The sequence below is a fragment of the Macaca fascicularis genome, chromosome 14, assembly GCF_037993035.2.
Source record: "Macaca fascicularis isolate 582-1 chromosome 14, T2T-MFA8v1.1".
NCBI classification, from domain to species: domain Eukaryota; kingdom Metazoa; phylum Chordata; class Mammalia; order Primates; family Cercopithecidae; genus Macaca; species Macaca fascicularis.
Genome location: NC_088388.1, coordinates 49557086 through 49571843, shown reverse-complemented (window position 1 = coordinate 49571843; position 14758 = coordinate 49557086). Strand labels below are relative to the sequence as shown.

Genomic DNA, 14758 nt, shown 5'->3' with positions numbered 1-14758 from the left:
AATTCTGAGTTACTAGTCTGACTAAGCTCCATGCAAACTGAGCTAACTGGTTCCCCAATTCTAAGACATACTAGACACTCAAATATGTGTGAAATGTAAATGATCCTCAAAAATATTTCTGGGCCCGGCAGGGTGGCTCACACCCGTAATCCCAGCACTTTGGGAGGCCAAAGTGGGAGGATCACTTGAGCGCAGAAGTTGGAGACTAGCCTGGACAACAAGGCAAAACCCCATCTCTACTAAAATACACAAATTAGCTGGATGTAGTGATGAGTGTCTGTCTCCAGCTACTCGGGGGGCCAAGACACAAGAATCATTTCAGCCTGGAAGGCGGAGGCAGTAGTGAGCTAAGCTCCTAACGCTGCACTCCAACCTGGGTGACAGTGTGAGACTGCCTCAAAAAAAAAAGAAAAAATTATATATACATGTATTTTTTCCTGGAAAAAATAAATACATTTTTGAATAAATGAAAAATGTGAGTTTTAAATTAGAGCTGAGTTGGAAGACTAGCTCCAATACTTACTAGGCTTTTCAGTTTGAGACAAATTATTATTGCTTTTTCTGAGCCTTAGTTTCTCCATATATAAAAATAAGATTTATAGTATCTAGTCAATAGAATTGCTATGAAATGTGTTTCCAATATTGTTAGTAAGATAGTATGTGGAGAAAGTGAAACCCACATACACTACTGGTCGGAGTGTAAAATGGTATAGCTGCTTTGGAATCAGTCTATCAGTTCCTCCAAAGGTTAAACAGAGTTACTAGATGACGACCCAGCAATTCCATTTCTAGGTATTTATACCCAACAGGAATAAAAACATATCCACACAAAATTTTATACACAAATGTTCATAGTAGCACTATTCATAATAGAAAAACAAAACAGAAACAACCCATGTTTATCAACTGATGAATGGATGAATAAAATGTGGCATATAGCCATAGAGTGTAATATCATGTGGCAATAAAAAGGAATGAGGTACTGATACATGCTACAACATGGATGAGCCTGGAAAACATTGTGCTAAGTTAAAGAAGCCAGTCACAAAAGACCACATATATAATTCCATTCATATGAAATGTCCAGAATAGGCAAATCTATAGAGATAGAAAGTAGATTAGTGGTTGTTTAGGGTTGGGGAGTTGTGATGAAATAGGGAGTGACTGCTAAAGGGTACGAAATTTCTCTGAGGGTGATGTACAAATTCTAAAATTGATGGTGGCAGATGAATCTTGTGGTCTTGCAGTATAAGCTAACTAGAATTTCCATTCAGGAGCGGTTCTATATAGGTGGAGAGAAGTCAGGATAAGAAGACAGAATAAAAGCAACTACTCAAAACAGCCTTCTCTTGCACTCACAGGTTTCTGGGGCAGCTCTCGAACTCACTACATTTAACCAATCATTCAATAAATATAATTTACCTGGGTCAGGCAGTGAACCGACACATACTCTGTTTTCATGCAACTTACTTTCTAGTGGAGGAACTCAGACAATAAATACAAGAAATGACCAATTAAAGGGATAGTGAGCGATAGTAAATGCTATAGAAGAAAACAGTTGAGTAGGTGGAAGAGCTTCTAATTTTAAGCCGGATAGTCAAGATAGTTCTCCCAAAGAAGATGACTTTTCAGCAAGAATTTGAAGGAGCTTAAAACATGATCCATGGGAATACTTAGGAGTAGAGAATTCTAAGAATGAAAAACAAATGCAAAAGTCCTAACCTGGTGCCTCTTTGGGAAGAATCAGTAGGTAAACACACCAAAAATAAATAAAATAAAATAAAATAAAATAAAATAAAATAAAGCAAAGGGGAGATTAATAGAAGATGAAATCAAAGAGGTAAAAGGGAACCAACTATATGTATCTTGATAGGATGTTTAGGGCCATCATAAGGACTTTGGCCTTTACTTATATTAATATGAGGATACATTAGAGGGTTTTTGAGCAATGGAGTAATGTGACTTAACATTTTTAAAAGGTTAGTCTGACTTCTATATGGAAAAGAGACTGTGTGGAGACAAAGGAGGAAGCAGGGATTTAAGCTAGGAGGCTTTTACAATAATCCAAGCAAGAGAGATTAACAGCCTGGACCACTGTAATGGGAGTGGCAGATTTAAGCGGGATAGTTTGAGGAGAGTTAAATTTTTAAAAAAACTATTTACAAAAATATGGGGCAAGGTTTAAGGAAAACAAAAAGGGATAGTGCTGTATCCAGGAGATAGTTATAGGATGAAGCTGTCATTATATCCAGACTTAAAGGGTAAGGTGAGAGAACGGTTCCTGGAACCTGGAGAATGGAGTTGTATGAAGAGGATCATGAAAGGGTTACAACCAGTCTATAGCAATCTGGCAAGAAAAGAGCTAAGACCAGGGAGAAGACACTGATGCCACTTTTCTCCTGTTCTCCACAGTGTCTCACATTGGTTGAACCCAACTGGAAGTCAAAGAGAAAGGGAAATCACTAACTTGGTCCACAAAAGTTGAACTCCCAGAGCACAGAGCAAGTTTAGAAAGATTAAGAGAGGAGCAAATGGAAAATATGTACCAGAGTGAAAAATCATAGTTGATTCCCAGGTTTTTTACCTGAGCACCTAGCACAAAGTTGCCATTACCGAGATGAGAAAGATTTTAGGTGTGCTAGATTTGGGAAAGAAAATCATGAGTTCCCTTTTAGACATATTAAAAGTTTACAATTTTCAGGTAGAAATGTACAGTAGAAAATAAAAATAAAGAACCTCCTCCAGTTGACTGAAGACTTTGGTATCCTCACCCATCCTGTGACAAGAAGTCAGAAAAAGGCCAACAGATACACTGTAAACAGATATGAGGCCTAGGCAAGTTAGAAAACTTCTCTTGGTGAAACAAAGAGTAGCATGGATAGTCTGAGAAAAGCTGGTAACTCTAATACCAGAAGATGATGACAAATCACATTTATCCAGCTGTCTCCTGTGCCTCTGAGGCAGAGCTCGCTTTTATTTTTTTTTAACATTTAATCAACTAAATTTAGTGTTTATCAATTCAATACATGTTTTTATACTATTACTACCTATGAGTTTATAAGAAAATATCCATGGTATTATTTTTACATGTTTACAGTTTATATACTTTATCACATACTAGATATGTAATTTTGTGTCTTTCATTTAATATCATGTTTTTAAATTCACACGTTGATATGCATAGCTCTTGTTTATTTGACTGCTTCTTTATTTTTACTGCTATTATAAACAATGCTATAGTGAACATTCTTGTATATGTGCAAGAGTTACTTTAGGATATAAATATATAATTATAAAAGTTGGATTGCTAATTCAAAGAGTATGTGCCTCTTCAACTTCGCTAGATATAGCTAAACTTTTCTCAAAGCAGATGTATAAACTTAGACTCTCACAAGTAGTTTATGAGAATCCCAGCTCCACACACTTAATTTTTTTCCAATCTGATAGATGAAAAATGGTGTCTTATTTTTTCTTTAATTTGCATTTCCCTATTGTTCAGACATCCTCTTCTGCAAATTGCCTATTTAATTTTGAGCAAGTTTGAATCTCACAAGCTATGTCTATTACATGGATTTTGGTTCCATGATGTTAAAGGCCAGGTCTGTCTGTTCAAGTACCTTCATGCCAAAGCCAAAAAGCAGTACTTTGAACAAAGAGAATTTTTAGTTTTCTTTGCAGAAGCCACAAAACCTAACAGTGGTGACTCTCAGGAGACCTTGAGGTCATCTTTGTTAAAATCTCCCTCTCACCTTAATCCTGAACTCTTGTACCTTTGATTAGTTTGATTCCTGGACCTCAAATCTAGGATAGATGACTCTAGGGTGACACACACAGCTGGATACTAGGAAGGTGTCAGAGTGCTAAAAGTGTCTCAATTTTATGTCCAGAAAGTCTAGCTGGCATGAGTTTAGTATATCTAATATTAGATACTAAATTAGAAATGCAAATAGTTCTCTCTTTTTCTCTTAGAGTTTTATTTACTTTGAAAGGATAAAACTAGTATTTTGCTTCTTTAGTATTTTCCTTAGTATGTCTAAACCTCTCCGTCTGTCTCACCCTATCTTTCCCTGTATACATTTTTGCATCTCTCTGACACCTAGTTAAACACTCAAAATCTGTATTAAACTCAGTGAAGAATGCATTCATAAAAACATGAGTATTAAATACAATGAAAAATAGCACTCAAAACAGGAAGCTGCCTTGTTGACAGTTTGATGAAGGAAAGATAAAAGAATCAACTTTCCCATTAGCCATCAGTGGATATGAGAAAATTTCAAGTAACCCACAAAAGCCGATATGCTTCACCAAGCACACAGTATACATGAGAGAAATACAGATTTTAATATAATTTCAGCAGTTCTATATATAAGTTATGATCCATTCCCACAGGATTTTAATACATCTTCCCCAGTGAAGAAAAAAGTCTGTATTTCTTGCAACAATATACAAATAAGTAAAAAAAAAAATTATGAACACCAATTTCAAAACTAACTTCATTTAATAGAATTCTTCCATGAAAATCTTGTTTTCAGAAAGCTCACTAAATTTGACATAATATTATTTCTTGGCTTCTTTAAAGTATAGTATCATAGAAATGTCTTGTTATAGATACCTGTAGATTCTACATTTTCATAGCATTAGAACTCCCCAAAAGACTTAGCCTTTTATGGCTATTACAATATAGAAGAACACTGTCCAATAGAGCTTTCTTATGATAACGGAAATGTTCTACATCTTTGCTGCCTAATATGACAGCCACTAACCAGATATGTTGAGTAAGCCTTAAAATGCAGCCAATGTTACTGAGGAACTGATGTTAAATTTAGTTAATTTGATTTGAATTGATTAAGTAGCCACATGTGGCTACTAGCTTCAGTATTGGGCAACACAGGTTTAGAATAGTCTAGAAAATTTTTTCTTCTATCTAGCCATAAACATTGGTCTATAACTATACTAAGCAGGTAGCTAGGACAGGACAATCTCACTCTAGAATCAAAGGTCACAACACTCTCAAGTACTATTTGTAGTGACCCATTTCTCTTCTTCTGTCAGTGCTGAATTACTGGGTACCTACTACTTAGTCTTTCTGCATCTTACATGCTGACTCATTTTTAACAGAGCTTACTTTTTGACCCTTGCTATCTAATACACAGGTGCTTGGGGACCTGCCTTTATGTTCTTCATTCTCCTTACATTCTTGGACCTCTCTGATCCCTTAAAATGACTCAACTATTAAAATAACCATTACTCCCTGCTCCTATGCTGCCAGTGTTAATTGTCTAAACTCTATTTCTGTGTAAGAAGATGCCATATTCACATCCCCATTTATGACTTTAGCCATACCTAAAGTATCTGTCTAACCTATGGTTTTAAGTATACTCATGGGTCTGATTTCTCTTGGCTTTCCCCTCAAGCACTGGAACTTTTTTTTTTTTTTTTTTTTGAGACGGAGTTTCGATCTTTTGCCCAGGTAGGAGGGAAGTGGCGCCATCTTGGCTCACTGCAACCTCCACCTCCCCGGGTTCAAGCGATTCTCCTGCCTCAGCCTCTCAAGTAGCTGGGATGACAGGCGCACACCACCACTCCTGGCTAATTTTTGTATTTTTAGTAGAGACAGGGTTTTACCATGTTGGTCTGGCTGGTCTCGAACTCCTGATCTCATGATCCATCCGCCTTGGCCTCCCAAAGTGCTGGGATTACAGGCATGACCCATCGCGCCCAGCCTGGAACTTTTTAAGTAGAAGCTGTTTAAGGTAATTTGATGACTTAATCCTCAAAATAATAATGTTATCTATATATTCCCAAATTCAAAACACTTGTCATTTCTTGAGTACTAGCTATTTCATCATCATGATGAGAAAAAGAGAACAAAGCTGACTTCCTAAAATATCTTTAGGAATACCAGAAAATTATGGTACAAATAGAAAGATATCAAGACAATCAAGCAATTAATAGATTTCAGGGTGAGATAAAGGCTATGGGAATAGTAGTAAGGAGTCATTGTAAGAGAGATGACAATCTTCCTTTAACTATTTCTCATAGTTTTAATTTAATAGTTAACCACATCACAATTTGTTATTAAAGTTCTATTAATGATTCATAAGTTTTTGCAGTAAACACAGAAATACATATGCCACTATCCTAACAATGTAAGAATCCCAAAAGTCTAGCCAGCATCCAGTTTCCAAAGCTTATATTCTAAAATTACTCTCATGACATATCCAGGCACCTTGTCAACTGCCTAATAGCCAGAGATGATTCACTGTTAAATTGTAGATCACATTATCCTGGAAAGCCAGAATAATATGAAATAATCCTTAATGGCAAATTAGAAAAACCATGCTATACTAAAGAAGATCCTCAAACCTGAAAACTTTAAATTAAAAGGGAAAATTTGCAGGGGAAATTTGAAAAGAAAAATTATAGACTTTTTCTGTAATTCTAGTCCCACAATTCTCAAAAAAAGAAGTAAATTTCACAGTTAAGAGTATGACGTTCTCATATAGAGGATGATCAGTTTTTGTTGTTTGATTTTGGTTTTGTTTTTCTATTTGTTTAGGTCAAAGAGTAGTATGAAAGATTTGAAAAGTGCATAAGGAAATGTGTTCCAATAATGTCTGGAATAGATGTTAGTATGCCTTGGTGACAAGGGCATGAGCTTTAGCATCATATAGTACATTCTAATCCTAGTTTGGCCACTATTTTGCTGTCTTGAACAAAATTATTTCATTTTTCTGAGCCTCTGTTCACTCTTTTGGAAATGGAGAACAATGATGCCCATCTCATGGCATTGGTTTGAGGACTAAGTGAGATAAAATACACAAAATCACTGTGATACAAAGTATTTGCCCCAAAAATATTAGTACTCGTTTTTGTCAGCGCTTTCTCTCTCACTTCTTCGTAGGCCTTTAAAAATAGGAATTTCTCATGTCTGAACAGTAGAAAATATGAAATTACATAAACCCCACATAACCTAATACAATGATGGGCAAATAATAAGCACTTTAAAAAGATTTGTGGAGTGACTGAGATTCTACAAATGCATTCCTTCTTGAAAAGAGGGACGGATGAGATGAATTCTCAAGATCCCTTCCTGGTTCTGACATTAATGTTCCAACCAAAAAGCTTTTCTTAGTGTCAACCACAATAAGAATCAGTTCACGAGGAGAGGGGAAAGGGCATTTTTTGTGGTCCTACTTCCAGTTTTCTTTATGAAATATAATACAGAGAATCTCCTCAGAGCCCTTCCTGCAGTCTTAAGCAAATTCGTTTTAGACTAAAAAAAATTCATAACTCTTTCCTCTAGTATTTCATGTCATCCCATTCAATCATCACCTCGTATTCATTTTTTTCTTCATTATTAATTATAATTTCATCACAAATGAGTCTTTGTAAATACTCAAAAAATGGCCCAGGTACAGAGAGCCATGTCAGATAGTGGTGATTCCCCTCTTCTTCCTAACATGAAAACTGAATAGTACACAGAAAGAGACTGGGGAAAGTAACAAGTATGCCAGTAAAATGCTTCTCAACATCCATCTGGGAGGGCAACAGTAAACCATGATAGCCATGGCTGAGAAATGCACAGTCAACTATAAGGGTTAGAGAACAGCCATCATGCTTTGAGGCAAATGCCTACTGGCACAAAACTATGATTGGAAAAATAAAAGAGCTCCTTTCAGTAACCAGCTAACAAGAAATCCAGAATGCTCAATGGATGTGAAAGCCTGTATTTAAGCAAAACCACAGCATGGTCGTGCCCATTTCATTTTCTTTAGCTTTCTTAATAAACTTCTATTTATGCTCCCTTGATGTTACCAATGTAAACTTCAGGGTCTCAGTAGATTTTCCCACATATTAGACTAGAAAAATTTCTAGCCCTATAGACTTACGTAAAGCACTCTTTGTATACTTAACTGTCTCTTGACATCCTGCAACCTGAGCACAACAGCTACGTGTTTGAACAGTAGAGGTGATTTTACTAACTTGAGTAAAAATGTGTTCCTGGGTCCAGATAAAACTAAAGTTTCTTTATAAAGAGTTATGTAGTTAGAAATTGCTGTCGATGACTATCAAAGTAGTAAAAACCTACCTATTTATAATATGGTCAGAAGTATATCTCAATGTACTTCTAAAATAAAAAATAAATTAAAATTTTCATTTAAAAAGTATGATTATGAGCCAATATTAAAAATGTCTTAACAGTCATAAAGATGTACAGATTTGTTTTACAATCACACTCCTGTAAGTAACCATATAGTTTCTAGCCAACCTTAAAATCAGACTGTTTCCAATAGAAAGCTAACATTTTATTTCTAATAATCTCTGCTTCTGAGTCTATTTGAATAGCATAGTCAAAGACAGGAGCCATGCGCATATGTACAGTTTCAATTCCATCTATACTCCTGCCCTAATCCTTGTGGCTTGGACCCATTCCAGATGCTCTGCCTTACTCTGTGGTTTGTATTTGAGATTCCCTCTCCTGATTCATTGCATTCCCATGATTGACAAACAGATTCAGCTATGAATACAAACAGTTACCTGCCCGTAATTGGCTTATAACAGCTGTACTGCTGTAGCACTTCTAAAACATGGTGAAGTCACCTCCTAGGTAAGTTTCCTGTTCACTTCAGTAGGGGGTTAGGGAGTGTTGATTTTATGTTTGCTTCTTACCATTAAGGATTTCTTATTGTTCATCAATATATTCAGTACATATGACCTATATACATTTTATAGAATAAATTACATATTTTTATTTTTAACCCCCACAAATTAAATTTAAATAAGCAAGACTGGATTTTAATTTTCTAAACTGATGTGCCTTTTTAAATTGAAAACATAATAGTCTTCAAATGGAAAGGGCCACATTTTTTACTGATTTAATGTGGAGCATGCTACCACTTTATTGCTAGATTAAAATGTTAGACTAGAAGTAATAGCCTAGTAGTTTGTCTCATAATATCAATTGAATTATATGAAATATATCAAACTAGTTACAATACAAGCTACTACTTACATAGTACAAACAATTGCAACTCTCTCTGCATATTAGAATAAGAGATTAGAACTTAACATTTTAAAATTCCTGTGGAAATCAAATGTATTTTAAGTATCAGCTCTGATTATTTAATCAGACAACTTTCATTTTGCCCTGGCTAATTTTGAAGGCTGATAATATTTTACTCATAAAAATAATTGTGCACCTGTTGTGATGGAAGCCTAGTTAAACAAATGTTAATAGGAATGTAACTCTTTGCTTTAAGCATAAGAACACAAGTTTCTCATTACTATTATATGAAAAAACATATTTTAAAGCTATGGAAAATATCTCATTTTAAATCTCCCCTCTTTCATGGAGAAGTATTTAAAAATATTATTAAAACACGTATAAAAATAGTCACACATTAACTTGAAAGGAAACTAAGACTGGTGATGTCTACCAAACAAAATGGATGTGGAGTTCCTCCTTTCATTTAATACTTCAGTTTTTCTACCTTACTCTATTCCCTGGCCAAACCATTTTAATGATATTGGACCATTTCCATGAAACATGTACTTTTCTTACTAGTTTATGATCAAAGGAGAAAATAAAAAGTGGGTTTACAAAAGCTGTACCCCTCTTGCACTCTTCTTATTTTCAGACCCTTTCAGCATTAGAGATCTTTTTCAGTACCCAAATCCTCTGAGGTTTAAAAAAGTGCTAGGCACTCATGGAAGAGAGAGTCTTAGACCTTTACTTGGTTATTTCTATCATTTTGTATAGACTTTCTAAGAGCTACCAACTTATGTCTCTTCAATCCATTTCCAGGTATAATCAAATCCTAAGTGCTGAAAAGAGGCTTGAGGAAAAATAATTTGTCTGAAGTTAAACTAGCTAAATTTTGAGCTCAGTTATATTCATTTCTTACTGACTTCCATAAGGAAGTTGCCTTGCAATTGACTCAGCCTTTTTAAGGTTATATTTAACAGGTAATTTTATTTAAAATCACCTTAATTTTGGAACCCTATCGTTTACTATGTTAGGCCCATTCTAATTTTATCTTGGTTAGTGCAGTAGAAGTTTACTAGCAGAGTACACAAATGAGCGCATTTTTTAAATGACCTAAATTCTCTGTAGTTTTCTTTTTCAGTATTTTAATGCAGACATTTGGATTGAAAGGGAATCACAAGTAAACGGAATAATTGCATCAAATTTCCTCAGTGCATTAAATATGCACTCGGTAGTAATTACTAACAGTAGCAACACATTTAAAATGTAGAGAATAATGTGCAATTTATGCTTATTTCAAGGCCCTTATTCATAAAAACACCATTTGGATGAAAATACACATATTTTATTAAGTGGTTAGCCCAGTAATTTTTAAAAATTCAGATAAATGACCTAAATACTAAGTGTGTGGGAGGTCTAGTACTATGGGCCAGTTCCTAATGCGACATAGCTATCCCTTGAGACTTTGGTTAAGAGCAGACTCTAAACTAAAGAAATACCCAGAGCACATCCTAGAACCTAGGGTGCTAGGCACAGAGCATTCCTGGGCCTATAAATAGCAAGGAGATTAATTACAATCCCATGCATTTTTCTTTAAAAAATCAGCTATATATAAATATTATCACAAATGTCTATTTTAAAACTACATATGTTTATTCAAACAAAAAAGGCTAAAGTGAAATAAAGCAAATTAATAATAGCATAACCTTTTAAAATGTTTTTCATAATTTTGTGTTTACTAACTCACACTATAAAAATCTCATTATAACTTTTAAAATAAATGTGTATATATATTAAAATCTCACTATCACAGTTATACTAAAAATATCCATATTAACTGGTAATGACAGTTCTAGGTCCCTATTGGTGGTACATATCCAAATATTCTTGTTCCTTTTCCTACTGGAAAACTATTGACCAAGAATCTATCTCGTCAGTCACTTTACAACTACCCATCTCATCTTCACATCAATCCTGAAATGCATGGTTTTTTGTTTTTTGGTTTTTGGGTTTTTTTAAAACCACATTTCAGGTTAGAAAGTTGAGAGTAAAATAGGTTAAATAAACAGATCGATTTATACCTATCAGAAATCAAACACACATGTGATCAACTCCACAGTTCATGTTTATTATGTCACAGTTGCAGATCCAGGGGAAGAAAGCAACTAACTTCTTTAAGCCAATAACTTCATTCAGGGTTTCATAGAATCTTTGAAGTCTTAAATGTGACTAAGTTGCTTTGTAGTTATTACTGAGCAATTAACTTATTGTCAAAGTAATTATGTGCTAACCTAAGGCTGTAGTCCAGCAGTTCTCAAAATGTGATTCTTAGATCCTGGGAGTCCCAGAAAACTATTCAAGGTGTCCCCGAAATAATTTTCATAGTTTTTATAGTAATGCTAAGGCATTATTTGCATGTTATAGTGATGACATTTGCATTGATTATGCAAATGAAATAGTGAGTAAAACTGCTGGTTTCTTAGCATGAATCAAAGGAACCAATCTTTGTAGTCATCGTATTCTTCACCATCACACACTTGTAATAAAACAAGTAAATACAAACAAAAAAATCTAATGTCACTTAAGAATGTTCCTTGATGAAATCAATAAAAATTATTTTTATTAAATGGTGACTTTTAAGTACATATACTTTTAATAGTCTGTGTGATGAAATGAGAAGCACTTCTCTTACACACATAAGTATAACAGTTGCTTCAAGGAAAACCGCCACTTGTGCTTTTATTGGCACTGGAAGTTGAATTTTATCAAAGCTATTTTTATAGAGCAACACTTTCATTTGAAAGAACAACTAAGAAAATATTATTATTTGGATCTCAATATTTGGCAAGTGAGGCTTGTCATTTCAAGAAAAGTAATTGATAGTATTGGTTAAAATAATTCATTCAAGGGAAAATGACAGTTTTGGAAAACTTCTATCTGCCATCAAGAGCATGACAGTTTCCAAATACTTTTAAAGACTTTTCTGATGAGATTTGTGGTGATATTAATGAATGCAATTTTCTGATATTACATAATGAAATGTGTCAACATAAGGAAAAGAGTTACACACGATGTTACAAAATCATGCATGGAGTAAAAGATTCATTGGAAGTTAAGGTTAAACAAATAGATTTTAACATAAAAGTATGAAAAGTTCATTGACAGGGTTTCAGATCCTCTACTGGACCTAACTTTTAAGAAACTGCCACTTGTAAAATTTGGCAAAGTATCAAAGAAGAATATTCACAATTACATGAAAAGGTTGTAAAATATTCCTCTCTTTAACTCCATATCAAAATGAGGTCAGATTGTCTTCATATACTTCAATCAAAAATTTATCAAAGTCGACTAAATGCAAAAACAGATATAAGAGTCCAACATCTATTAACCTATACATTAAAGAGATCTGAAAAATGTAAACCAATGTCACTCTTCTCACTAATTTGTTTTTGTTTAGCTATTTGGTTACAGCTATTTTTAGTAAAAATTTATTTCATGTTACTATGTAGTGGTACCATGATAGCTCACTGTAGCCCTGAACCCCTGGGCTAAAATGATCCGCCTGCCTCAGCTTCTCCAGTAGCTAAGACTACAGGCACATGTCACCACATCCAGCTAACTTTTAAAATTTTTGTAGAGATGGGGTCTTGCTATATGCCCAGGCTGGTCTTGAACTCCTATCCTCAAGCATTCCTCTTGCTTTGGCTTCCCAAAATGCTGGGATTATAGGTCTGACCCACTGCACTTGGCCCTATGTACAAGGTTTAATATCATAACTTCTAAATGAATTAGTAAGTACTTTAAAAATTTCTCTTGTTTAATTTCTACAGAATAAATACAAACACAAACCAATCTTTTTGGGGTCCTCAATAAAAATGTAAGAGTGTAAATGTAAGAGTGTAAATGTAATGAGTGTAAAAAATGTAAGAGTATAAATTTAAGCACTTCAGTTCTAGTTATTCTATTAAATATTTTCAGTTTCAAGTACTAAAATATGATGTGTTCTTGCCTACTGTAGCATTTATTGATTCCCAACTTTATGCTACCCTATAAAGTACATATTTTCTCTCTAACACTCTCAATAAAATTCAGAAGCTAAGTAGGTAGTACGATCTATTTTCTTTTGTACAAATAAGAAAACTAATCCCTTTCACCTTTATTATTCAGTCTTTTTAAAAATAGTATTTTTTATTAAAAAAGCAATGCACAACACATCATTTTTAAAAGTCCTATAGTACAAATTACACAGCACAAAATTTAAAAATCAGCCTCACCGTATACCATTCATTTCCTACTGCACAGTCAATCTCTGTTAACAGTTTACTAAATACCCTTCCAGTAATTTTCTATGTATATATAATTTACTATACAAATTGATGCACAGAATACTCTCCTCAGTTTTTCTCTGATATTTTTAATAGTTCCAGAGATGTTAATCCTCATTAAACCAACCAATCATTCAGGTAATATAGAGATGCTGGGCTAAAAGTCTCTAAATCAGTGACCCCATTTCTCCCACCACAATGCAGAGTAAATCAGACTTAGGTTTATGTCCTTGGAGGCATTTTCATTTAACACTCAACTTTTCTCATTTCTTTATTGAGATAAGAAAATGCTACAAAAATGGGACTAAATTTACTATCCAAAATGTTATGAAATCAGCATTCTAAGTTATAGAAATTCCTTTAATTTACCTAAACACATTTCACTCTCAGATTCGTATTATTCTGACGTTACCCTGTCATCTCTCATTCCACTAAGAGTCATAATCCAATCTATAGGTGTGTATTAATGTATGGATGTACAGATGTAGATATAGATGTTAATGGCTGTTTTCGATTCTGGGTTTGTACATTAATACTGAAACAAAATTGTTTGTATTCAAATAATACTAGCTACTTTAATAGAGAAAGGTTCCTCCCTCAGCCTAAATCTAACACACATCATTTAAGCTCCAGTATGTTTTCACTAATTCCACACAGGGCGATTACAGATGTCCTGCTAGCCACCATTTCCTGGTAAGCAATCTGAATGGCTTCCAGGAAATTGCTAATGACCTTCATTTTACTTAAAATCTGGGCTTCAATTAGTAACAGTTTTTCTTCTCCATGTTAGCTATGTTTATTTTCATCATAGCAATCAGGAAGAAAAAAGTAAAATGTCTTGCATTTGTATTATATCAAAACATATTCTTTTTTCTTTCGATATGTCACCAAATAGACTAGTACATATTTAATGTAATCATAATTGTGTAAGAATACTTTGGATCATTTTATTTTAAACCAATTTTGCCTCCTTTCCCTACTCTAAGCTGTAGCTATTGCTAAAATTAGCCTTTTAAAAATAAAATCAATAGAAATGTTTTATAATTGGTGACTATTTTCAAATATAAGAACATTTTACAATTGAAATTTTTGAAACCAGGTATGATTTTTAGTTTTATACTTTTAATTATAATAATTAACTACAAACAATAAGTTTCAGATTCTTTTTCAGTGAATATAAAATATGATTATGTGGTCAAAGTAATAATAACAAAGAACATTTTTAGCCAGTATTATATTTATAATCAGAACCCGTTATTAAACTTCAGTGTTTTCTTTTATGTAAACATTTATTTCACTAATTAGATTCAACTAATTTTTTCCCCAACATATTGATTTCTTTTAATCCCAACAGTTAAGAATGATTCTAATGTATCATAATACTTTAGACCTTAATCATATAGTAGGAATTCTTGCCAGTAGCTTTTGTTTGAGTTTTAATTAA

At 33.8% G+C, this 14758-nt stretch overlaps 1 protein-coding gene across 49 annotated transcripts in view; it reads right to left on the bottom strand.

The window, feature by feature from the left end:
* Positions 1-14758, bottom strand: part of SOX6 (SRY-box transcription factor 6) — a 658308-nt gene that overhangs the window by 240830 nt on the left and 402720 nt on the right. The window lies entirely within an intron of this gene.